Here is a 26,579-nt window from a genome sequence, read left to right as displayed (position 1 = left end):
AATCATAGAAATTCACCTGCATAGGTGGTAAGTAAGATCAATGCATAAGTAACATCAATGCATCAATCATAGATGGCGCCGCACCGTCTTTCAATTCCAGAGTTCCGATTGCTTCGTGCCATCAAAAGATGTCCGTCTCGTCACTGGGAAGCATATGACATTGCATGCCCGGCGAATATTGATGTGAATAAGGGCAACCAACCATCCAATATCGTCTCCGCATGTCGGCGAAAACCACAGTATCCGACTGCGATAGACTGCGACCAACGCGCGGTAGCAGGTGTCATGGAGATTTCAACTCCTGATCCCCCTGATGAAAGTATATGCGGGATCCTACGGCGCATGGTCCTGGCGGGGGCACGACACGTCATTATGACGTGTTTCGGACCCGGCCGTGTTTCCGTCAAGTTGCTCGCTGTGTCTCCCTTACTCACTCGGTCTAAATTCTCTCCCGAGAAAATTCCTCCCATGACGATTGTAAAATTTGGTTCTAGACTCAGAAAATGTTTTTCTTTCTGATGAAAACGAGAAAAATATCAATTCATAGTGCCTTTAACAAATGTCTGGAGATCTGGTTTTATTCGAAACTGTTCATTAATTTTTTTTTTAGCGGGCAGCTTTCTTCTGGTCGTCGTGGGCCATCGGGTCACAGCATAAATGAATGAGGGCACATGCGGACGACTTGCCTTTTGTGTAAGATCCTTGGCCTAGAGAGACAAATGCTGCTGCAACAAAAACTGTAGCAACAGAGCAGCTCCAAACGTCTGGAACTACATAGTTACAAGAATCGCAATCACTGGGCACCATATAGCCTCCCAGTAACCCCAATGATGACAGCGTTTCGCTTGTTGGATTGCCTTAAGTGACTGCTCAGGGTGACTCTAATGAAATTGACGGCACTGGGGACACAAGCAGAATTGCAAGCAGTACCACATTTATTAACTCGATAGTAAATAAACCTGAGCATGGGGCGACGGCTGAAGACAACACGACTTGCTTACGAAGAAGCAAAAGGACGATCAGGCTCATGCAGAGTTTTTCCATAGCTTGAACTTCAGACTCTTATTAGAACTTGGGATTGGATGAGTGTCATGACCTGTGTTTCAGTATAGCAGTAGTCTGGTAGCGCCGCGGAATTGCGTAATGGCTGTTACTTCCTCTTGGAATAAAGGCAGAAATGGCGTATTTCTTCATCATTTTTTGCTCTCGAACGAAGGCACCGGCCATGTTCACATAAATCTATCGAACTGCATGCTCAGCAGTACATGTAACACTGCCGCCATAGTGATATTATTCGTGCTACTCACCGTATTTGTGCAGTGATGTCTAACATATACAATTTTTCGAAACTATCAATGTATTTTCTTTGAGCACCTGTTGTTTTCCGTCAAGCACTCCTTTGTTCTTTGTTTCTCACATCACGAATGGATCCGCACGCGCATGAATTCCTCTGATCTGTGACATGTCAGAAAAAGAAGTACAGTAATGCACCTTGCACTGTACGCCACCGATAATTTGAACTTGTGTTTCAAAGCTTTGTTCATGGAATTTTTACTAGTGTGGCGTGATCCCTTCTTGACTTCAGCAGCATCATAGTGAACATATTAAAAGGGGCACCATATTCGCCCTCTGCTTACGCAGCTTTTATTGTGTGTATGAATACAGCTGTTAGCTGAATAAACGAGGATCGCCAGTTTGTTTAGATGAATACATGCGGTACCTACCTAGCAGTAGCATGTAACGACTACCAGTCAGGTCCAGTCAGGTGGTCACTACCAGTCCCTACGAAGTACCAGGGTCAGACCATGTTCATAAAAAAAAAATATATATATATATATATAAATATATATATATATATATATATATATATATATATATCGCATTAACGGGACACTCAGGTGCAAAAATTTCTCTTCGCTGCATGAAAGATGCCATTGGGTGATTCCATCTCAACTCAGGCAAGGTGGTCCGGACACCATCAGTGAATTTTACTGAAAAAATATATATTGTAGCCTGACTCACATTGAGAATGGAACAGCCAGTATTTTTTCTCTAAAAAATAAAATAAAATAATAATAAATAATAATAATAATAATATATATATATAATAAAAAAATATATAAATAATAATAAAAAAAATTCTAAAAAATATGGCAGATCCGACGCGCTTTTAGGCATAGCAATTTTGGCGTTCAACATTTTTGCAACAAACTCGTTCCCGGCTTTGAATTTTTTTTCCTCGCACTGTCAGCTTTGTTGGCTTCAAACGCTTGGGTTTAGTTCCGGCGGGGATTTTGTTATTTTGCAGCTAAAAATACGCAAAGTTGGTGGCGATGACGAAAAGCGCTCATATTATTGCGGATAGTGCGGCACTTCTGTACATGCCAGTCAAACGAGAAAGGTATCGCCGTGTAGCGGAGACTCAGCTCTATAATTTGGTATCAAATTTAGGAGTCTAGGCCAGGTTTCTCTCACGCATGGAGGCGTCTACAACACGTGACATTTGAAAAAATGCTGTTTTTGAGCTCTCCTTATCTAAAAAACCCCACCTCAAAAATTCTTCAAACTTCGTAGGCACATGCTTCCGTATATGTTATTTGAGTGCAGAGAAAATCGAAGATTTTTTCCTTGCACAATAAAAGTTAGACGTGCCAAAGTTTCAACGTCCGACTGTAGTGCTTGTAATGACTATGCAAGCGTTGCGAGAAGTTCACTGGTCGATATTCGCGTTTTTCGTGACACAGCGGACCGTGGTACTTGTTGTCTACCCAACGAGACGTCCCTCAGTTCGCATGGAAGCATCGACAACGGTTTCTGTGTTCGTCGGCGAGTACTTTGCCATGTGATGAGCCGCCGCCGCTGCTAATGAACAGCGAGGAGAGCAACAAGATTAGCGCCATCCGCACTGGAGCCGTATCCGGGTTCAGTTACAAAACCCAAGTTAGTTTGGAGTCATTGCGAGAGTGAGTGGTACCTCTACCTGTTGCAGTAGTGATTTTCTGTGTTTTGACACTGCTTGGACTCGCCGTTGCTTTGCCGTTTGTCTCTTCGCTATGAATATCAAGTAAGTAAAGACCGTTGTCTTCTGCACGAACTATATGAACAGGCACGGATAAAAGATACATTTTCAAAGGAACTTCGCACGTGTATCTTCGCTGGACGATGCGTTGAGAAACGTTCTGACGCCTGATCAGTATTGTAACGTACGCGAGTCGGATTATCTTTGCCACAACTGCTAGTGTAAGCCCCCCAATCAAATGTAAATAAATAGTGACTCATCTTTACTGGCATGGTATAGAGAGATGTATGTAAACCATCGAATTTTCATGGACGTACCGCGCAAACAGTGACACATACACTCAATCTGCATTTCTCTATACAGGTAGTTCAAAATTAAGCTTTCACGAGCGCTACGCAAACACAGCGGTGACAGGAAACCGGATGATAACTTTACGCTATACTTGTGTGAGAAGCAGGTGCTGCTAATTATGTGCTGCTAATTATGCTGCTAATTATGACTCATTTTAATAAATGAGCGCTCAAAACCGCTTTTTTTTCAAATGTCACGTGTTGTAGACGCCTCCGTGCGTGAGAGCAACATGGCGTAGACTCCTAAATTTGATGTCGAATTATAGAGCTCAGTCGACGCTACACAGCAATACCTTTTTCATTTCACTGGCATGTACACAAGTGCGGCAATAGCCGCAAGAATATGAGCGATTTTCGTCGTTGCCACCAACTTTGTGTATTTTTTGCTGCAAAATAACAAAATCCCCGCCGGAACTCACCCCAAGCATTGGAAGCCAAGGTAGCTGACAGTGCGAGGAAAAAAATTCAAAGCCGTGAACGCGTTCGTTCGAAAGATATTAAACGCCAAAATCGCTGTGCCTGAAAGCGCATCGGATCTTCCATATTATTTCGGATCTTTTCTTTCGGGAACTCTGGAAAATAGAGCAAAAAATATTTGTTGTTCCATTCTCAATGTGAGTCAAGCTACAACATATATATTTTCTATAAAAATCACTGATGGTGTCCGGACCACCTTGCCTGAGTTGAGATGGAGTCACCCCCATTATAGAAACACCAACAGAAAAGGAACGAGATTGATCACTTGTGTCGTTTGTGAATTTTGTGAGAAAGAAAGCGCAATTCATGCTTTCGAGGGGAATATTTTTGCACTTGAGTTCCGCTTGAATAAAACGTTGACGGCGTCTGAGGTAAGAGATGTGCAATGCGAATACTGTCAGTAGCTTGCTAATACGGCGGTCACAACTAACGTATTTGCGTGTAGGTCTTCTAAGAATGAGACGTAGCAGATTCGCCTTATCCCAGTACATCACTTGTGGCAGCACTCGTCCACAACATCTCAGGCTACCGCTTATTTGCAGAAGACTCCTGGCACGCAAGAAGAATCGGCAGCTGAAGCAGACGTCAAGACCATAAAAAGTGTATTTGGTGACGTCATTGGCTTTGACGTTAAAGTTTACAGCGTTCCCACACCAGCAGATATCCGCCAAAAGCTCAAAACGTGTAAGACATGTTTTTTATCTAGCATCCCAAACCAACGTTTCCCTTTGAGGAACACGAATAATACTTTCATTTTCTTTGTTTCTGAACAGGTAAAGACGATATTGACAAGGATTCATCGTGAGCATCAGATTGCTTCGCCTGCTTTGTGCTGGGTCACGGCAAGGAAGATATCACGTTCCCTTTCGGCGGCGAACTGATTGACCTGGAATACATCTACGAACAGTTCAGTAGCAAAGTCTGCACGAAGCTTCTTGGGAAACCCAAATTGTTCTTCTTCCATGTAAGCTTTTCTATCGTAGCCTGGGGTAATGCGACAAGCATGCCGAGCAAATGTGTATTTATACCATAGAATACAAGGGGGTTATATTTATTAGAACAAGAAAAAAAAAAGGGAGGAAACGTAAGCCAAACGCGACGTCGTCTTGCTAAGCCGAAGTAAATAAATAAAAGAAAAAGAAAAGAAAAGAATTAGGAAATAAAGGATCAGCTACCAAACAATGAAGGGAGGATGACGTAAATTAAAGAAATAGATTGTCTTTAAAAAGATGACTATCAAACGGTGAAAGAAGGGTGAGATAGATTAAAGAAAAGATGACTTAAAAAAGATGAAGTTCTTGGGTTGAGGGTGAGGGTGGGACACTGAAGAATGAGACCTGTGCAGCTAAGGAACATCAAAACTGTTGTCACAGAGCGCAGTGTGGGGTGTCGTACTGGGCCGAGCAGAGTGGCCAGAACAAAGTCTGTGCATCGCAGTTCGAGTAGGCGTCGTCTGAGCGTGACTCGAGGGGTGTCGAATCTCTCATTGTCGACGGGACATGGAATATCAGCTTCAACCTCAACCGTGCTAGTGGGGCATTTGTGCGAGTGACTCGTTTTATAGAAAAGCAGAGGTGTCCTGGAGACGAAGTCGTAGTCGTTGTAGAATTGACGCTAACGCGAACAGTGGTATGTAGCAACGAAACCCATCGACGGGTCGATGGACCGGAGATGATCGTTCAATCGGACAGCGTTTTCTTGAAACTGCCGGGTGCCGCTGTGGCGGATTCGGCGTATCTGTAATCGACAGGCAGAGGCTGAAAGTGGTAGTGAACAGTTACGGAAGTTGACATCCCCATGTGCCCGACGTGCTAAGGCATCTATGCGAGCATATCCGTGCAGGCAGGTGTGACTGGGTACCCATTGGGAACATAGGTCATGACCCTAGAATAGAAGTCGGTTGTTGACGACTATAATTGTGTCCATGCAGCCGATTGTTCAGGCACAATAATTTGCCCGAATTTCTAGGGCTGCCTTACTGTCCCCGTTCAGATTTCACGCGGTGGGCGCTGATCCCACTATGCGGTTCAACGCGGTCAGTTTGGCGGAGAGCTTGGACTTGTTTCATAGGGGAGTTTCTGTGCCACTTCAAGGTCTTCATGTGCGATATAAAAGGCTGCTGTTGATCCGCCTTGAGGCACTGATCCATCGATGTACACAGGGAGTCGTTGACAGTAAGCTGAGCTGACGTGTTCCAGGGTAAGTTGATGAGCAACAACGGGAGGAACAGAGTTTTTCTTCAGAAGACCAGGAATGTGGGCACATACAGGGGACCTACGAAGAGCCCACATTGTTGGGGCATAGGAACGTACTGATTGTGGGGAGGCACATTTTCAGGCTGTCAACAGCAGATGGGTCAAAGTCGCCATATTCCAATGCATTCAGCCTATTCCCCGCGTCAAACGTCGGGAGCTGCCCTTCTGTGGAACTCTGTTGCCAGCATGAAGAAATCGGCCCCGCGAAGCAAGAGCAATCTGGGTACATTGTTCCCAAAACGGGCTATTTCCCGAAAATAGCCAATGTTATCCAAGCCAAGCACGTTTGAAGTGATGGCTGTGATGGCTGTAGTTAAAGCAAATGTGTTGTATGCTTCTCTGTCTAGTCTCGGGGCTTCACGTAATTATGAATGGCTGTAGTGCTCGGACGTCCCACCGGTTCCACCGTGCCAGCTCGAAAGAGTGATACTTTTCGCAGTAGCAACGCACGTTGCTACTGCGAAAAGGATCACTCTAGCGTAGGAAAGGAAAAGGATCACGTAGCGAGGTCGCGAGGACACGGTGATGTGCTACTGTTCTCACAGCCGTGAGGCTCTACCTAGAGCCAGGGCTCTACCTAGAGCCCTGGACCGGTAATCCAGAAGATGTGGGTTCGAGTCCTACAGCTGGCTAACCTTTTCAGTGACTTTCATCTTTCATCGTTAATTTCTTAGGCAACTTGAGGCCTTGTATGTGATTGTCCCTTCTATGTTGTTCCAGCCTCAGAACATCAGTTCTCTCATGAAATGTTGTTTTATGTTGCTGTGCTTATGTGTTTTCTGTTCACGATCATGATTGATAAAGCCATGGATTTCATAAGCTAGTTTTCCCTCTGTTTACGCTATCTTTGAGTGAGCAGATGCACCACTATAGTTAATGCTTACTACCGGCCCCTGTGGCTCAGTCGGTAGCGTGTTCGCTTTCCCCGGCCGAACCCCGCCGAGGATGCCAGCAACTTGGTGGCAGGGTACAAGTTGCTTAGACACGCTGTCTTCCGCGAGGGACGTTAAATACGGGGTGCCGTGTGATGAGCTTTCATCGCACGTTAAGGAACCCCCAGGTGGACAAAAGCAATCCACAGACCGACCGCTGTGGCGTCGCTCATGATCTCAGTTGTCTCGCGACGTAAAACCCCCAAATATTAACCAATTATAATATAAGTTAATGCTTACGCGACACTTGTTAGGTGACTAGATAGGCAACTTCATATGGAACATATGGGTGATGCACAATTACTGCATAAGTGCAGTTCGCCTAGGCCGCAATGCAGTGCAGTTGGTGCTACTTGTGACACTGTGGTGAGTGGTTTCTGGTTCATTGTCTGAAGATGATGTGCGAACTCTGGAATTGTTGGCCAAGAGAAAGTACCAAGAAATGGGTGCATCGGACTTTGTTACACCTATTTACTACTGCTTTTCGCGAGCAGCACTTACTGGAACTTGCAGCTCATAGCCACAGTTGCTTCGCGGCGCTAACACGCAATAAAAAAAATGGATTGGAGATCACTAAAGAGTGGATAAATATATACGAAGTATTCTGAGTACATGCACAATTTGTTTAGGATCTCCCACATGAAAACACTACCGAAGTCGTGTCCTGCAAGTTTCAAGCATATTGAAAGGGATATCAACACACAAAGTAACAATTCCTGGCTTCTCAGGCACTCAGGAATTAAGAGACAAGCCTATGTAACAAGTACAATAGCTGCATTACGCATATAGTTATTATGTCAGGCATAGAAATGGCTCCGGGCACTGAGAACCTGCACACTCAGCTAAAATAAACAAGTCATTGAAGAGTATTCTCTAGCATTTTTGGGTGTCAAAACTGCACCGCCCTTTTTGTGATAATTATGATGCACTGGTCTATACTCATTGCAGAACGCGGACAAGAGCATTTCACATGAAAAATCTATCATAAATTCCAACGTTTTGGGACCTCTCGCTTGTGCCGTCCTGTGTGACCGACTGTAAATATGCCAGAATATGCACTAGTGTTCAGTATAGAGGGTATCTCGCGTAAAGTGTCAATAAATTTTATTTGAAGAGAGCAATAAAAGAAAAACGACCGCTACTTTTCTGCTACTTGAGTTGCAATCAGGTGCTACATCAAACGTATCACCTGTTTGTAACTCAACTAGCGGAAAAGTAACCGGTCGTTGTTTTGCTTCTTTTATTTCTCTCTTTCAATAAAATTTATTGACACGTTACATGAGACACCCTGTATGCGTATGCAATATAAAATCATCGTAACCTGCCTGTAACAAAGACCAAAATACGTTTCTCATTGCCCAGATGCAGGACCATATCCAGGAAAAGAAACACTTGCATGAAAATCTGCGTTCTAGAAATCACAGACAAGTGCAACAGAAGCAGTATGTGTCCCACGAGAATGCAGGGAGCACTGACTGACAGATAAAGAAAAGAGAAGCCGTCGTCCTATTGTTTTGCACGTTCCTGCCACTGTGAGCTGGCGCTGTTCTTCACTAACACATGCAGGCTATGTTCCAGTCATCACTGGTTCCGAAACAACATTTGTTTTGTTAAAACATGCCGTACGTAGGATCCTTGCACTAGTTCTGAAATTGTTCGAGATTGTTGCCCAAGCCTGGTGTATTGTCATCAAACCTGAGCATGACATACTCCTCAGAAGGACCTTCGTCAAAATACAAGGGGCGCTCAAGTCAAACCGGGACTTTTCATTTTTCGCAAAAGTGAAATGAACTTACAGACGAGAAATTAGTTTTATTTTTCAACATAATCTCCAGCTGCACTAATGCACTTGTCCCAGCGTTTCACGAGGGCTTGGATGCAGCAGCGCACTAATCTTTACCAGCGTGTGGCAGCTATGATCGGACCGCGTTCTTGACCTCGTCGTCGCAGCTGAAGTGGCGGCCCCCAAGGAATGCCTTCAGTGACCCGAAGAGATGGAAATCGCTGTGGGCGAGGTCTGGACTGTAAGGGGGATGTGGCAGCTACTCCCAGCCAAGTTCGTGTAAGGTGCGTGTCGTGATATGCGCGGAATGCGGGCGTGCATTGTCCTGTCGGAGGACGACTCCTTTGGTGATGAGGCCCTTTTGGTTCAGCGCCTTATAAACCCCTCAGAACCTGGTAGTAATATGCACTATTCATGGTGGTACCACTGGGCAGCAAATCAACATGAACAAAGCAGCCTTGTCCTAAGAAACCCGTGGAGAAACGTTGGATGTTCTCAGGAACTCTGACCCTGGGCTCTGGGCCGCCCCGGCCGGGATCGTCCTGCACTGATGTACGGCCGCCTCGGAACCGTTTGTGTTAGACATATTTTCACAATATGTTGTCTAGTTTCGTTTTCGTGTTCGTCTGACGTATGCTCACGTGTTTGTTCACTTTCATCTTGCGCACACTGCGTGTCTCGCGTAACATGTTCTTTTTCTTTTTCCCTTTTCTCTTCACGAGTAAAGTCGTTCGTTGTTCGACTCTTGCTGTGGCCTCTGTCTACTCATACATGCGCAGCGCTAACAGGTTATGGGCCCAGGACGCAAGTGAAGACGACAGTTCAGGACGCAAATGAAGAGGACAGTCCAGGACGCAAGTGAAGATAGCGACCGAAGCCCGAAGCGACGATAGCGAAGCCAGACGCCAGGAACACAGAAGTAGTGCCTGGGACGACAAAGCGATTCGGAGCGACGCATACCGAGACGGGGCGACCGTCAAGCCAGAGACGATTCAGCAGTCATGGCTTTCAGCGACGAATTCAAGATTACGAAACTGAATTCAGAGAACTACCATGCGTGGTCCATTAGGACGAAAGCTGCGCTCGTACAAAAGAGTTGCTGGGAAGCAGTGGATCCTGGACACTCCGGCTCAGAAATGACAGACGAGGAGAGTAAACGCAATAACAAGGCCCTCACTTTCCTGTTCCTTGTGGTCGAGGACATTTATCTGGACGACATTGGCGTTTGCACAACCGCGAAGGAAGCGTGGGAAATCCTTCGGGAAATTCACACGAAATACGGATTGCTGCACGTCCTACAACCCCTGCGAGATTTTGTGAATCTCCAGAAGAAAGACGATGAACCGATGAAGGAGTACCTGAGCCGCTTGATGGACCTACATCGCAAGTTGACTAACGGTGGATACGGATTCACTGATAAAGAGGTTGCGCTTGTTATGCTAATGAGACTGCCGGAATCTTACGAAGCCCTCATCCTCAAGTTGGAGCAGAACGAAGCCACACTCACAACTAAGGAAGTAAAGGCAAGACTCGTAGTCGAGGAAAAACGCAAGAAACGTCCAGATGAAGGGAAGACGACGGAGAGTGATGGTACAGCAAGAGCTTTGTTCACCAAACGAGAAGTTGAGATGATGTCCAACAAGTCAGTAGGCGACAACATGTCCAACATGCCTGAACGGAAACCGTCCTTTAGAGGCCGTGGAATGAAGAGTTTTCAAAAAGTAAGATACGATGTTGGATACGACGTGTGAGATGCTTCGCCTGCGGGAAACTGGGACACATCGCCAAACACTGTGAAGAGGTTGATGTCGACGCCACACCGCAGAAATCAACAGGACGACGACAAGCGAAAAAGGTGACTCACGCATCATTATCGGTGTCAGATACAAGATCTGGGGATCATGCTGTTTGGTACATGGACAGCGGAGCTACAGACCATATGACATCAAACAGGACGAAATTCGTGGAGTTCCACCCATATGAATCTACTGTACACACAGCGAATCAAGACGTAAAGAAAGTCCTCGGACTTGGCGAGGTGAAATTCCAACTCCAAGAAGAGTACGGTGGGAATTTCTTAACTCTCAAGAACGTGCTGTATGTACCCGAGCTAGACGGCAACATCCTATCTGTAGGGAAAATTGAGGAACTTAATTTCAAAGTAACATTCCACGATGGAAAAGCAGAAGTGCGACGGAGCAACGGTGAGACCATCTTATCGGCAACAAGGTTGGGGGCTGGTATACAGGGTAGAAGAGTTGTGCTCGTCATCGAGGCTATCAAAACGTGGTTGTACTGCAGATGCATCGTTGTGGCACCGTCGACTCGGCCATCTCCACCTGGATGCCGTATACCAGCTCTGTCCAGAAAGCTTTAGGAGCGATGAAGGAAGATGTTCGACGTGTGTGGAAGGCAAGCTCAGGAGAAGTAGTTTTCCGAGCAGTGACGTCACAGTGAGAGCTACAGTGCCGTTAGAACTGATCCGCTTAGACGTGGGGAGTGTGACACCAACTTCAAAAGGAGGTTCGAAGTATTTCGTAACTTTTATTGATGATTACTCCAGATACGCAGTTGTGTTCCCCATGAAAAGGAAGAACGAAGCCCTTGAAAAGTTTGATGAGTATAGACGGATGGTAGAAAATCTTCACAGCACTACCATCAAGACCCTTCGAAGCGACAACGGTGGTGAATATGTTGGAGAAGACTTCAAACAATACCTGACGAAATACGGGATAACACGGCAGTTGACAGTGCCTGGGACACCGCAAGAGAACGCTATAGCTGAGAGATACAACCAAACGCTCATGGACATGACGACATGTCTGTTGATTGAGTCCGGCCTGACTAAAACACTTTGGGCAGATGCGCTCGATACAGCAGCGCACATACGTAACAAGTGTCCGTCAAAAGCCGTCAACTATCAAGTGCCGGAAACACTATGGCTCAACCGAGAGGCAAAAGTAGACTACCTCAGAGTCTATGGATGTCGAGCTTGGGCAGTACAGCGGAGACAACGTAGAAAGACGAAGTTGGACCCCAAAGCGGTCGAATGCGCTCTTGTAGGTAATCCTGAAGGTGTGAAAGGATACAAACTGTGGGACATGAAGAATGATGGATTCTTCTTGAGTCGTGATCTTGTTTTCGACGAAGGCGTATTTCCCTGCAAACCCAAGACTGTCGAAACAGTCACGGAGCCAGTGACTGCGGAGCATAGCTGGGCGAACTCACTCATGAGGGCCCTCATGAGTGCCCCTCACCCTCACTTCACACCTTTGAGGTGAGGGTGAGTGAGGGCAAGCACGCGACCAGGCCATTCGTGAGTGCACTCATGAGGTTCTTACCCTCATGAGGTCTCCTGTGAGTGCACTCATGAGGTCTTACACTCACGAAGTCTCCTGTGAGTGCACTCATGAGGTCTGAGGGGCGCCAGGTCCGTGTGAGTGAAGTAACTGGTGAGGCCTGAGGGGTATGAGGTCAGTATGAGTGCATTCAGAAATGAGGTCAAATGACGCTTGCGAGACGTGGGCAAATTATGAAGGCACTAATGATATGGTTCCAGCGACTCAGCTACCGGCAGGGTGCACTTTAAAGGGCTGGTGTTCCCGTTTTTAACAATTTCGTCTACGTCGCGCTGGGAACACAGCCAAGCGTCCTGAGCTGACTGATTAGTTGGTGATATGGTTCCAGCGACCCAACTACACGCAGTGTGCACTTTAAACGGCTGGCGTGCCCATTTCTAGCAATTTCGTCTACGTCGCGCTGGGAACACAGCCAAGCGTCCTGAACTGACGGATTAGTTGGTGATATGGTTCCAGTGACCCATCTACCGGCAGGGTGCACTTTAAAGGGCGGGTGTGCCCGTTTTAGCAATTTCGTCTACTTCGCGCTGGAAACACAGCAAAGCGTCCTGAGCTGACTGATTACTTGGTGATATGGTTCCAGCGACCCAACTACACGTAGTGTGCACTTTAAAGGGCTGGTGTGCCCGTTTTTAGCAATTTCGTCACCAAGTAATCAGTCAGCTCAGGACGCTTTGCTGTGTTCCCAGCGCGACGTAGACGAAATTCTAAATACGTGCACACCAGCCCTTTAAAGTGCACACAGCCGGTAGTTGGGTCGCTGGAACAATATCACCAAGTAATCAGTCAAGTCAGGACGCTTTGCTGTGTTCCCAGCGCGACGGAGACGAAATTGCTAAATACGTGCACACCAGCCCTTTAAAGTGCACACAGTCGGTAGTTGGGTCGCTGGAACAATATCACCAAGTAATCAGTCAGCTCAGGACGCTTTGCTGTGTTCCCAGCGCGACGTAGATGAAAGTGCTACATACGTGCACACCATCCCTTTAAAGCGCACACAGCCGGTAGTTGTGTCGCTGGAACCATGTCATCAATGCCTTTATAATTTGCGCACGTCTGGTATGCGTCATTTGACCTCATTTCTGAATGCACTCATACTGACCTCACACCCCTCAGGCCTCACCAGTGACTTGACTCACACAGACCTGGCACCCCTCAGACCTCATGAGTGCACTCACGGGAGACCTTATGAGGGTAAGACCCTCATGCGTGAGGGCTTGCGTTTGCGAGTGCCGTGGGGGTGAGGTCGAGTGAGGGCATGTGCCCGTGAGAGCCGTGAGGGTGAGGGCGAGTGAGGGCATGAGCTCGTGAGGGCGGTGAGGGTGAGGGCGAGTGAAGGCATGTGCTCCTGAGGGCCGTGAGGGCGAGTGAGGGCATGTGCCCGTGAGGGCCGTGAGGGTGAGGGCGAGTGAGGTTTCACCAAAATGCCCACCTATGCTGCGGAGTCATGTAACGACGACGGAATCGTAGTCGTAAATCTTGAAGTCAACGACGAAGACGAGGCCCCATAGGAGACTCCTATACGAGAACCCGAGCAACAAGAAGTGACATGCCAATGTGCAAACAGAGAAGAAGAGCACGTCGATGAAGCAGGTCAAGTGGAGGACGAAGTAGAACAGCTACCAAGACGATCTCGACGACTAGCTAACAAACCACGGCCTAACTACTGTTACACGGTCAAACAAGCCGACGCTATCCCCTATCCTATCACTCTGGAAGAAGCGCTGTCGATGCCTGATGGCAATTATTGGCAGGAGGCCATAGATGAAGAACTGGGAAGTCTAGAGAGGAACGGTACTTGGGAAATTGTTCCAAGACCGCGCGATCAAGGAGTTGTCAAATGCAAGTGGATATTTCGAAAGAAATATGACGAGAACGGGAATCTACAACGGTACAAAGCACGACTTGTCGCTTGTGGCTATTCTCAAGTCCAAGGAATTGATTTCAACGAAACTTATTCACCCGTTATAAAGATGAAGCCAATACGGATACTCATTGCGGTTGCAATTGAGAGATATTGGAAAATACATCAGGTTGACATTACAGCAGCATACCTGAACGGAATTCTAAAGGAAACCATATATATGGAGCAACCCACTATCTTGTGTAAAGAAGACCAGAACAACGTTTGCCTGTTAAAGAAAAGTCTTTATGGACTCCGTCAATCAGGGAGGGAGTGGAACGTAAGATTGGACGAACTCCTAAAGAACGAAGGCATGACAAGGTCAAAAGCAGATCCCTGCGTTTACTTTTGTGAAGACGGAAAGGAAAATTGAGGACTTTAAGCAGAAACTGCGAAGTGCATTCGAAGTAAAGGACCTTGGTGAAGCGAGCCACATACTATCTATGAGAATCAGAAGAAATGAAGACGGAAGCCTGATCCTAGACCAAACAAAGTATGCTGAGGAGCTCGTGGAAACCTTTGGCATGAAAGATGCAAGGGGAGCTTCGTCACCACTAGATCCAGGAATGAAGTACAAGAACGCGTGTGATGACGACGAGGCAGCGAATGCATTGTCTCATCAGTACCGTCAAGGATTGGAGGGCTACTTTATTTAGCTGGAGGGACGAGACCAGACTTGGCATCCGCAGCATCATATATGAGTCAGTTTAATGTGAAGCCTACCGAACAGCATTGGAGCGGATTGAAGCACATGCTACGCTATCTCAAACAAACGAAAGACGTTGCGTTAACGTTTTCGAAGACTGGGAAGCAAATTCAAGCCTTCTGCGACGCAGACTGGGCGACTGATTGTGTTGACAGACGTTCTTTCAGTGGCTACGTTTTTACGCTAGCAGGTGCAGCGGTATCCTGGAGTAGCAAAAAGCAGACGTCAACCGCACTGTCAACAGTCGAAGCGGAGTATATCGCAATGTGCCACGCAACTAAAAAGGTCTTGTGGTTGCAACATTCTACGAAGGAAGTGGGAGCGAGTGAATTCATCGGTGATGCACATACCCTCTTCGTTGACAATCAGGGTGCAACTGCGGTCGGAAATAATCAAGTGGTATCCGAACGCAACAAGCATATAAAGTTGCGACACTTCTTTCTCCGTGAGAAGATCGAGACCGGACAATTCCAATTCCAATTCCAAACTCCAGTAGATCAGAACGTCGGAAAATTACGCGGACATCATGACCAAGGCTCTGAATGGAAAAAAAGACACGCCGGCATTGTGAGAGTCTGGGTCTTCATGAACGTGAGACTCCGATACCATCGACAAGGGTTTTTGCGACGACACATTGAGGGAGGGATTTTCACAATGTGTTGTCTAGTTTCGTTTTCCTGTTCGTCTGACGTATGCTCACGTGTTTGTTCACTTTCATCTTGCGCACACAGCGTGTCTCGCGTAACACGTTCTTCTTTTACTTCTTCCCTTTTCTCTTCACGAGTAAAGTCGTTCCTTGTTCGACTCTTGCTGTGGCCTCTGTCTACTCATACCTGCGCAGCGCTAACAGTTTGCACCACTGAAACGCTTTGCTGCGGCTAAGTGTATCGTGGCCATACTGAGCCTGAAGTCTTCTGTGAATTTCAGATGACTTTACGCCTTCATTCACGAGAAACTTCATGACAATTCGCTGTTCGATGTGTGCGCTCACCTCGTTGTTGGCCATCTTGCCCAGCAGGTTTCTTCTGTTTTGCACAAACTTTGGACCACCCCGTGGTGAACGCGGAGGACTGTCGCGTGTGAAAATGACGAAAAAGAAGTAGTGCGAGCCATTTGTACACTCAGGACACAGAAAGTCCCGGTTTGACTTGAACATCCCTCGTAATAACATCCTCTGGGGTTTCGTCAAAGCGCTTCTTCGATGCACTTACGTGACGGTGTCTTTCTGCAAACATTTTAAATGCTGACATAATAAGTACCTGCATATCAGCCCTTTTCCTTTGCCTCATGATACGTTCCCCAGAGCGAAGAACATTTTGTACAAACATAGACAGGCAGACCGTGCTTTCATTTTCTCTCAGAAAGAGAAGAATGCTGCTTCCACTAGAGTCAACCATAATGCCAATGGAACCGGAGCAAGTGATCCGACTTGTCACAGAGGCGACAAGGTGCCCACCAATATACTTTAGGGTATCATCACTGAGTTCAGTCATCCCCTCAACATTTCAATAATCATGGTCAAGGAAGTACGCAGCTGTGTCAAGTGCACTAAACTGTGGGGCATCGTCATCGGGGTCTTCAGTTCGCTGTTGTTCATTCTGCCTTTGCGTTCCTTAATGTCCCAGCATGAGAATGCCTTCTAAGCTGGGAGCGACATTCCCAGCTTTAAACCCTGCTCGGCAAGCATGGCGGAACTGAAGTGCAGGTGGGTTGTCGTTCCATCCTACCCTCTGACGAATACAACCAAAGAAGTCTCCAGGTGGTCTTGGCTTAGTCTGTAGGTGTAGATGTGCCTGCAGGGTAGAAACGCATCTTTGCAATTAGTTCTCCTCAGAAGGAGCTTACGCACACCATGACTTGCAGCATACTTTGCAAATACAGACATTACATCAGATATTAAACATTTGCACTTAAATATCGCAGATCACGACAGCCTGAATGCAAATCACTTTCAGGCTGCTTATTTTAGCGCTATAAACTAAAAACAAGAAACCATCACAATGTTGTACAGCTTTGGAATTGTGGGTTAATAGAAACTTATCTGCACAACCTTTGTGAGAAAAGGTAGCTGGCTAGTTCAGCAACACTTTTCACGGAGAAGGCGGGGCGGATTGTTCACATCGGACAGCAGCCTCAGTTTCATTAATTTCTTAGAGATGGACAACATCATCTCTTCATGGCCACTAAACGTTGCCGGTTGCAGCGGCGCCTTGTGCTCTTTGGCAGGTGGTGCGTGCGAATTTAGCAGGTCAAAAACACTACAAGGAAAAATTGAATATGGTTAGGTATGGCACAGCAAGAGCATTCACTATTCCTCATTGACATCTGTAAGGAACCTCTCAGTTCCCTCAGTGCCCTGAAATTGTGGAAGGCCCAGGGTTCGTGCAAACTGGTGTGCAAGGCTCGCAGATACGCTGAATGTTTGTTCTGAAGACGCACCTTCGTTATTTGGCTTTTATACTCGATATGAGCCTGAACGAGCCGGTTAGCTGCGTGAAGCCCTTCTTCATCTTGTTGCGTGTACAGTCTAACGATGGAGTCCCAGTCCACTGCCTACAACACATTTTGGGCCTAAGGACAACTCAATTCTAGATAATGGCATGAGAACTTACTCCATATTCAGAACTGTAAAATGTGCCCTTGTCGCCGAGAAGGTTCCTGAGCAGCTTCAGTGCATGCGCGACATCGAAGATGAGGAAGATAGGCTCTACTGGTCTCACTGGGTGAGGAAAGGATGTATAAAAGTACTCAGGCTGCCGTTGATGGATCCTACAGCCAAGAATCTTCCCTAATGTTACATTGGAGGACAAGCAATCGCACACAAGTGTGACTACATGCGTTGCGTTTTTCCAGGACTTTAACAGCATCTGTGACGATCTTTCGAAGAACTTCTCCGGTGAAACTATTGTTCAGAAAACATCCTATGGGCAGTTTCCAGTGGGTTACGACGCCAATACCAAAGAATCTGTCGCGAAGGGGACGTCATCGGAGTCTTCGAGTGTTTTGGACTGGCCAAAGTTTATATACCCAATCAGTCGGCTTCTCTTTTGATCGTCCTAATACTCATGCCGACCAGTATTATTGAACACAGCCGTTCCTCCTCTGCGGCACCACTGTACTTTTTCCTTCAGGTGTTGCAGAGACTCCATGGTGAATCCTGGCAGCGCACCAACAGCCTGCAGTTACTTTATTATGGTAGCAGGTGTCGGCATTGAGAACTTTGTTGACACGTACTTGTATGCACGCGGGGAATAGTAGTGAAGCGTTGTGGCAAATTTCCTGAAGTTCTCACTGTAACGCCGTCCAGATGGCACCCTCTTGTAGTTTTTGTCCCACTCCTTTAGAATTTCGTCTGACAGTTCACCAAATGACTGTAGCTGTATTTCAGCCTCTTGAAGTATTAGTTTATTTTCCTTCATGTCCTCGATCAGCTGGTTCAGATTTTGAATTTTCTTCACTCTCCGTCGAATGGTGGTCGAATGGTCGAGCTTGGTGGCATAAAGTATTCGCCTTACTTTCCCCAGGTGCTGGTAGACCGTCTTTAATTTTTAACCTGGTGTAGTTTTCGACCCGTATGAATGATCTTGTAGAATTTTCTTGCGCCCACAGCCTGGTGTCTTTTTCTGACTTTGCTTCACCGGTGTTGTTGCGCTCATGTAGGCCTGTACCAATGAAGAGCATGTCATTTTGGAACATGAGACATGCATGTTTGTGTAGTTTAACTGTAGAAACATTTACAAGAGGTCTCCTCGTGGTCGAGGGTGTACCAGGTGTTTGACCACATGGCATATTTCCTGACACTGATGGAGTTGCCACGTCCTCGAGCTGTATTCGCCATGCAAGATATATTGAACATTTTTACTTCTTTATCCTTCAAATTGACACCATTTAATTTTTGTGTATGAAAGGACAAGAATAACAAGATGAAAAGAGACTTGCAGATAGACTAACATGTTTTCTTTAATATCAATGTGGTGATCCACTTGAAAACACCGACACTCTTCCCATATACCCCATAACCTCTGGTGTGGAGCTCGTCATCGGTTGTGGAGACGTTCTGGGAGTACTGTGGTGCTCTCACACTTCTACATCCTGTGACAAAGAAAAGTAAAAACCTGTATTAGTTCCTGGGTGGCAACGCATTCGTGCCGTAGTCATGAGGCAACTGGTGGTTATGGTAACGTTTTTTCTTTCCCGATGTGTGTAGGTGGAAAACTTACTTCTATGTGCCCTTCTGAGACTACTTGAGGGGAGTCAAAGCCAGCTGCTTGCGATGTAACAGCTGTTTCCGTGTGAAGCGACGACAGCGTGACAACTGGTTTGTCCCCCTGCTCCTGCTGTTCTTGGTCCTGCATTTTGCAAACATCGTCAGTCTCTTTTTAAGCTTTGACTATGTGTTTTTGTTACATTTGCATCTTGGGCAGGAATTGTAGGGCTTGCATAAGGCTTGAGTCTTTGAGTGTGCCCAGTATAAAAGCAGCCTGGCTCAAAGCGCAGCGAGCGCACACGGTGGTGTGCACGATACGAATACGGCTGCCCTTGAACACTTTCCAGCCATTGTACCCACCTTCTGTACAGGCTTGTGTTCTGTTGAGGCACCCTGTTGAAATACATATATCAAATATTACATTTTTATAGGTAAAATTAACTTAATGCAGGAAGTGGTATCGCCACAGCTGGTGTCACAATTTTAGGATGTGTACCTGATGAAATCTCTGACAATAACACACACTCCTTGAACACGCTGGATACCACAACGATTGAGATAACTTTCCAGCAGTGAACCATGTTTCGCGCGACTTCAGCACCCCGCTATTCTCACTGCTGCACGCTGATGCCTCATGAGATGCTAGATATCGCAACGACTTCTGCACAGGTGCGGTGGAGCACGAGCAGCCCGTGGTGCGCGCTACAGCTGTACGACATGGGACGCTCCTACCGTGGGTGCCTCGTCTGAGCAATCGTGTCCCAGCAGCCCCTACAGAATGACGGCAAAGTAGCTGTACATGCAAACAGTACTGTCTACTCACATGAGGGTAGGAGCAGCCGATAAAAATGTGCAAAGCGGCCAGACCTGGAGCCAGAAACAAATAGCCCCTGCCAGCCCCAAAGACTTCCATTTATAGCTAGATGGGATAGCCATTTATAGCTCGATGGCTCATTAAATAGTAAATGCCCATGTTGGCGGTCATTCCTGTTTTCCGTTCGCATTATCTTATAATAATATGTTGTTGCAGAACTGTCGCGAAATCGCAGTTGTTCGTGTTGTCTCTGCTAGCAGTTTAGGTCCGGGTAACAACCAAAATTTCCACAAATATCAAACGTTTGTGCAAGAAAATGCAGTGCAATTAAGCAACAATATCAAACATTAGTGTCACTTACTTGTGGAAAGATACTCCGGAGCATCTTTTCACGGTGCATTGGTTGGGTACGTCGCCCCGTCGTTCAGTCGAATGTTACTCCACTATCCCCTCATATTTTTGCCAAAATAGCGTTGCTTGTCAAGAGGGCCTTGAAGGTATTAATTAGAATTACCTTGACGCTCGACATCGGTGGTCCGAGGAACCGAAACTAACAAGACGCGCGGAGGCCACGCCGGCAGCACCGGCCCAACGCGTATCGTATGTACGCTCACTAGCAGTGCAAGCAACGCACAAAACTGTTTATAACAGTCAGGTGAGGAATTAAATACAAGCCAGGCACTGTATCTCATCCGTTTATTAGAAAATACTTTGGGAAACATCCTTTACGCGGATTTCACTGCGCCGACAGCAGGCAGCGTGTTTCTTGTCTGGCAACCAAGTTCCACAACAGGGAGGCGGCCGCTGTTTGACGGCGATTTCAGGGCAGTTTAACCCATCTGCTAACGTCTGATGACGTGAAACGCATAAAGCGCCTCACTTTATCCCGCAAAGGAACTCACGAGTTCCGGGGAACAGGTTCCAGCTGGCTCTACCGACGCGCTGTCGGCTGTTTGACCGCTTCGCGTACAAATTTGAGAATGGCCAATCATTGCTCATCAAACGAATTCATTCCATGGGAACCAATCAGTAAGAACTAGCTACCGGATGTTATCCTGACGTTCATTTTATGATGTTTTCTGACCTCTGGTGAAGTGAAACGCATGAAGCGCCTCGCTTTATCCCGCAAAGGAACTCGCGAATTTCGTCTCGAAAGCTTCAACACACGACGCCTACCATTGCCATGGTACAGATTTCTTAGGCAAGTTGCTCAGCGGAGCACAAAAGTCTGCCAAGGAGGGTATGTATTTCCTGTAGTGCTGGACCATGCATAGAAATGAACGTAATTACAATACTCGTGTGGGAAGAAGCACGTTCAGTATCGCGGATACCCTTTTCGGAGACGGTCGAAATATCTCCTCGGTAACGACATGACCAAGGGACCCAACCTGTTGCTGCATGAACGCACACTTCTCTTTTTTTTTAGTGTGAAGCCAAATTCACGTAGTCGCAATAAAACGTGCTTGAAGTTTTCGAAGTGTTAATGGTCGTTCCTGCCAGTTACATAATATCGTCCAGGTAACAAGCCATTGAGGGAATCCCAGCGATCACCTGTTCCATGATACGTTGAAACACCGCTGTGGCAGACGCGATTCCGAACGGTATTCGGTTGAACTGATAGAGTCCTTTATGAGTGTTGATGACCAAGGTTCTCTTTGCATCTTCGTCCAGCTCCATGTGGAGGTACGCCTCGTACAAATCTAGTTTGGAAAATTTCTCGCCCCCGTTTAGCGTTGCCGAGAGTTTTTTTTTTTTATCTGGGGATTCATCGTAACACTGAAATCTCCACAGACTCTTACAGTCCCATTAGGCTTCGGAACGACTACAATAGCAGTGGCCCATTCTGAGACTTCGACAGGTTTCAAAACGCCGTTCTTAACTTGACGTTCCCGATCCGCTTCAACTGCCTCACAAGTTGCAAAAGGAATCGGGCGGGGCTTAAAGGGACTCTGACCAAAAGTTCAACAAATCTTTCGTTTGCATCTATTACGAAGGTATAATATGCCTCCAAGCTACACGCGAAATATTTTGGCTGTGTGCGGCGGCAAAGTTTGCCAAATGGGGAGCTGAAAACCCGCTTGGCTTTTCCTCCTCAACTCACGCAATCGGCGCCGAAATCTAGCCTCTTTGTAGTGAATATCCGCCAATTTCCGTGTGCGTGACGAAAACATGAGGTCCACGTTTCATTGGGCGCCCGGACCGGAAGTTCTGCTGTTAGTTTGTGAGAGCGGCGGCATCCGGAAAGCGATCTTCAATATGGACGTCGAAGCAAGGAATGCGGAGACTTCGAGCCCGGAACTTTTTTCTGACCTTTCTGCGATCGAGAAGGAAATTCTGTGTGCTGAACAGTTCGGAAGCCTCGCTTTCGAAACGTCGCCGATGCCGCAAATGCGAGCCGAAGTCAACGCTCTACGAACATCGGTCACAGATGAAGCAAACAGGATCAGTCGCCTGTCTTCGACAGACAGGTAAGCGATGAGCTTTTTAACGCACACTGTGGTCAAACATGTAAACGTGTTCTCTGAAATTTTGTGTCCTCATATTTAATGCGTACTTCCTGTTTAAGGTGCCGGTGCGGCTGGTGTGTCATACTGCCGAAGGAGATCGAATATGCTTGTGCTGCAAGGAGCTCGAAAGCGCAGCCGAATGACAGCAATATGAGTGCATTACAACCCACGAAGATTTGTAACTTCTATGCCTCAATACGACTGTCCTCAAGGCGGATATTGAATTCCGTGGGCAGCGCGAACGTATGAGCGACCATATTCACAAGTAAGTCACATTTGCCGCTGTGGAACGATGTTAAAATTTGGGAGCTCGAAATTGGTTTGGTCCTGCATTAAGGTCGCTAAAAACTCCAGTGCAGGGCGCACCACATAAAAGACGACATAATACAGAACTGTGAACTGGAGAAAAGCAGTATTAGGCAACTGTGTAATTGTCAAGGTGATATGTCCTAAATCACCTCTTTGTGTATTGCCCTGTGCTTATGTTTATAGCGTAGGCTTTTAGCGATATTGAGTGTTCTTACTTTCGATTCACTGAACAGTAAAAAATGTCAGTTTCTAAAAGAATACAGCATGTGTAGTAATATACAGGGCGTGTGCAGATAAATTGCTGTCGCTTTCAAGCAGGGGCAGATCTAGGATTTTTCCTGAAGGGGGGGGGGGGGGGGTCCGCTATGGACAAGTGCCCGGTGCATGCTGGGATTGGTCCATTGAACCCTATGTTCAAGTCCGGAATTGAGGGAGGTCCGGACCCCTGGACCCCCCCCCCCCCTAGATCCGCGCCTGCTTTCAAGTACATGTAGAAATGCCACGACATACACCCTGTACTGTGACCGGTTGCCTATTTGCCTAAACTATATTTTATATACACCTGCGTATACGATATGGATATATTACATATCGCCAGTTCGCAACGTGTTTTTGCCACAAGCTTGGGAAAAACAAGAACATCGTCATCCCAGCCTGTGCAGTGAACAGGATCTGGCGAGCCTTCCACACAGAAAGTGCCACAGGCTTGAAGTACCCAACATCCTAACTGGAGGCAGCTCTTCGCACAGCTCGTCTATCGCATTTAAACTAATTCAGCATCTGTATTTAGGATTACTTATAGCTCTCAGGATGATGCATGGTTCATCAGTTCAGTATGTTGTGTCCTTTTTAATGAGTGTTGCGGAAGGGTAGATGAGCACTCCTTTCGTCGTGACATTGTGTACCGTTGCTACAATTTCTTGAGCAAAACTGATGAACAAATGAAAAGCAGCGTCTGTCTTTCAAATATGTATGTTCCTTGTAACTTCTGTATTTGTTAAGTTGTCCCCCTCATGTAATGCCCGCAAGGGTCTTTGAGGTATATTCATGAATAAATAAATATCAAAACCAGAAAAAGGTGTAACGTCTATTGTAATACCTATCCTCTCTGTGTGTACGATACATAAACATTCTCAGAAGGTTTGTTGTCACACTTTGCCTCATTGTGCCTAGGCTAATTCCACCTCTTACATCACCTCGAGATCCTCAATCTCCAAAGCTGTACAAGGCTAAATCAGGTACTACATAAAAAAGGGGGAAGGAGGAAATTAAAAGCTGAACATCTAAATTCAAAGAAACCTGGTGCTTTCTTGGGGCTACTCATGTCTCTGTCCTGGATGAGATCCACGTAGAAAACAGCTTTTCTGAGCCTCAGTGATTGATTCCCTTGATTGCCCTGACTGTGAGGAAATACTCATCGGCTTGGTGGCAAGTGGGCTTGTTTCTGATAGTTCGATTTGGAATAAAGGCAGCAAGCAACATCTCTCTACGGTCTTAAGAAGGATATCAACATAACCTGTCAAGGCATAGCATTTCATATTGCTTTCAGTAAGTACAACACTGCCCGTAGAAGTTGCGACCATTCATGTTGGGAAAGCATGCTGGAGTTCCCTCAGGCAGTGCATCCAGAACAGGGAGTCAGGTTCATAGAGAGCACCTTATGAGATGAACAGCGACAGTGCCCAGCGAAGACACTCCAGAAATTTTGTGCAGGTTTAGGGGGTCACGCCTTTTAACAGTTTTGATGGAAAGCAGGGTGTGTGCAACACTGAGCTCTGGTGTATGAGTTCTTGTTATCTACAATCCGGTACCCGTGTTCTAGTAATCTGGAAAAGCCTTAGCTCTCTTGCAGGAAATTGTTATGAATCTGAGTGTCTTCTGTGGAAACAGGTTGTCATTGTCTTTCTATCCACCCTTCTTAGTTGCCCTAGCAAAAGCAAATATGTAATGCTGCAGACAATATCTAATTCTAGCACACTAGTTGCTTTGAGTGTTCTCAGGCTCCTGAAATGGAGCTACCTTGTGTGTATGCTGTGCCATGTTGGCAAGAACATAAATCAGATTGCCTTTGCTTTTGAAATTGGCCCTTCAGTGCTCCACGTGACTGCAAGAATGGTATCCCCTAAACAATAGGCAACAAGAATGATTTCTACAATGTAATGAGCTTTGTAAAACAACAACTTTATTTGAAAATATATTCCAAACGCCGGGTGACGACCTTATAATGTAGCATCCTTTACTGCAAACACTGCTTAACATAACGACTAAAAGCGGAGCGTAAACGTTTTGCCGCCTATCTGGGTGGCATGATCAGTACAACAAGGGCCAAAGACAAGCACCTCAGCCTACTTATCTAAGAGGGCATCATACACATCCGATAGGGGGCCACTGTTTGTATTACAGGCTGATGCATCACGTCCGATAAACCAGGACTCTAAGCACTTTCTAAGGCCACATCGCTAGTCATGTGCAAAGGTTACCGCACCATTAAAATTTAATACATGTTCATCAGGCCAACAATAATAGACTAATTTGGACCTGGTTTCAGTAGCATTAGAAGCCTTGGGAACGTCCCTTGTGTGCTCTTTTAGTCTTTTCCCTCGTCTTTTGTCTGTCTTGCCAATGTAGGTTGTGTCATAGTCTGTGCACTTAACTTTATATGCACAGTCTTAATGCCTGATGGGCACAGTTCCCTTCAAATGGCCTATCAACACCTTGGATGAAAGGAATGCACACCACTGATTTGATTCCGTCGATGTGACTCCGAAACGTTCGCTCTCTTTGTTCTCAATTGTTGTGTTAAGTCGGTGTTTTCAGTAAAGGATTCTACATTAAAACTTCGTTTGAATGATGATTAGTGGCAAGCTTCATACCCTGGGCCACTACTCTAACAATTGTTTGCGTTAATGTGGTGAAATGGGGTAATCAGCCTTGTAAACAATTTACTTGGCAATATATTTATTTACCAGCGGCATGGCCGAGTGGGCTAAGGCGTCCGCTCGTTGGTGGTAACCAAGGTCGTGCTGAAGACTGGGAGGTGGTGGGTTCGAATCCTACCGCCGGCTGTGCTGTCTGAGGTTTTCCCTGGGTTTTCCGAAGACTTTCCAGACGAATGTCGGCACAGTTCCCCCTGAAGTCGGCCCAGGACGCATACTAACCCCACTGTCCCCCACTCCTTCCTGCTATCCTCTCTCCGTCTGTCCACATCTGTACGTCGCTCATAGCCACAGTTGCTTCGCGGCGCTAACACCCAATCAAAAAAAAAATATATATTTATTTATCTGTCATAGGTTGAAGAACCGTGTGGTGTTAAATAACGGAGGGACGTGTAATTATACAAGACCGATCACCTAAAGGCCTTGCTTCACACTTGATTAAAATGTGATGCATATGTAACCTGAGGAATGCTGCATGGTGGCGATATGATAGGTTCTCCTCACGAATTGTTGGCATGGTTGCGGTTAGACAAGAAACTGCATATCCAGTTAATGGTAGCAAGATCAAATTTTAATGTGGCTAGTTTGGCCAACAACCAAGCATAAAACACAGTGCCAAAAGCCCTCACAAAATAAAAAAAAAATACTCCATCTACGTGAACCCAGAAATCAAGACAGTTTAAAATGCTGTGACCGAATTATGTTACTTTTCTAAAGCAATGTTGGAATTTAAAAAAAGAAATTTATAGACTCAACGTGGTTAACAACGTGCTGGTATATGATGTGTTCCATTAGTTTACAGGGAACCCAAAAGTGGAGCAGGTTAGTAGATAGAAAGAGCATAGTTGACACCTCTTATGAGGACAGTAATTAGCTTGTGACCTATGGCCATGATTCAGACACATACAAAGCACCTTTCACACAGATTAACGCATCTTCGTTCCAGCACTTCCACCTTTCATCACTGTTGTTCATCACTGTTGAGTGGTCTGTCATTCTTGTAACACAGATCTTAATGCAGG

The 26,579-nt window shown here is 46.2% G+C and overlaps 1 long non-coding RNA gene across 1 annotated transcript in view; it reads left to right on the top strand.

Moving 5' to 3' along the window:
- LOC135374711 (uncharacterized) overlaps positions 1-26,579 on the top strand; it is a 136,434-nt gene that overhangs the window by 90,437 nt on the left and 19,418 nt on the right. The window contains exons 2-3 of the long non-coding RNA XR_010417085.1: positions 4,389-4,530; positions 4,620-4,810. This is a non-coding gene — a long non-coding RNA (uncharacterized LOC135374711). The remainder of the gene's footprint in view (positions 1-4,388; positions 4,531-4,619; positions 4,811-26,579) is intronic.

This window comes from Ornithodoros turicata, chromosome 1 (assembly GCF_037126465.1).
Source record: "Ornithodoros turicata isolate Travis chromosome 1, ASM3712646v1, whole genome shotgun sequence".
Lineage (NCBI taxonomy): Eukaryota > Metazoa > Arthropoda > Arachnida > Ixodida > Argasidae > Ornithodoros > Ornithodoros turicata.
Note: the sequence above shows the minus strand (reverse complement) of the source record. Positions and strands in the feature narration are given on the sequence as shown.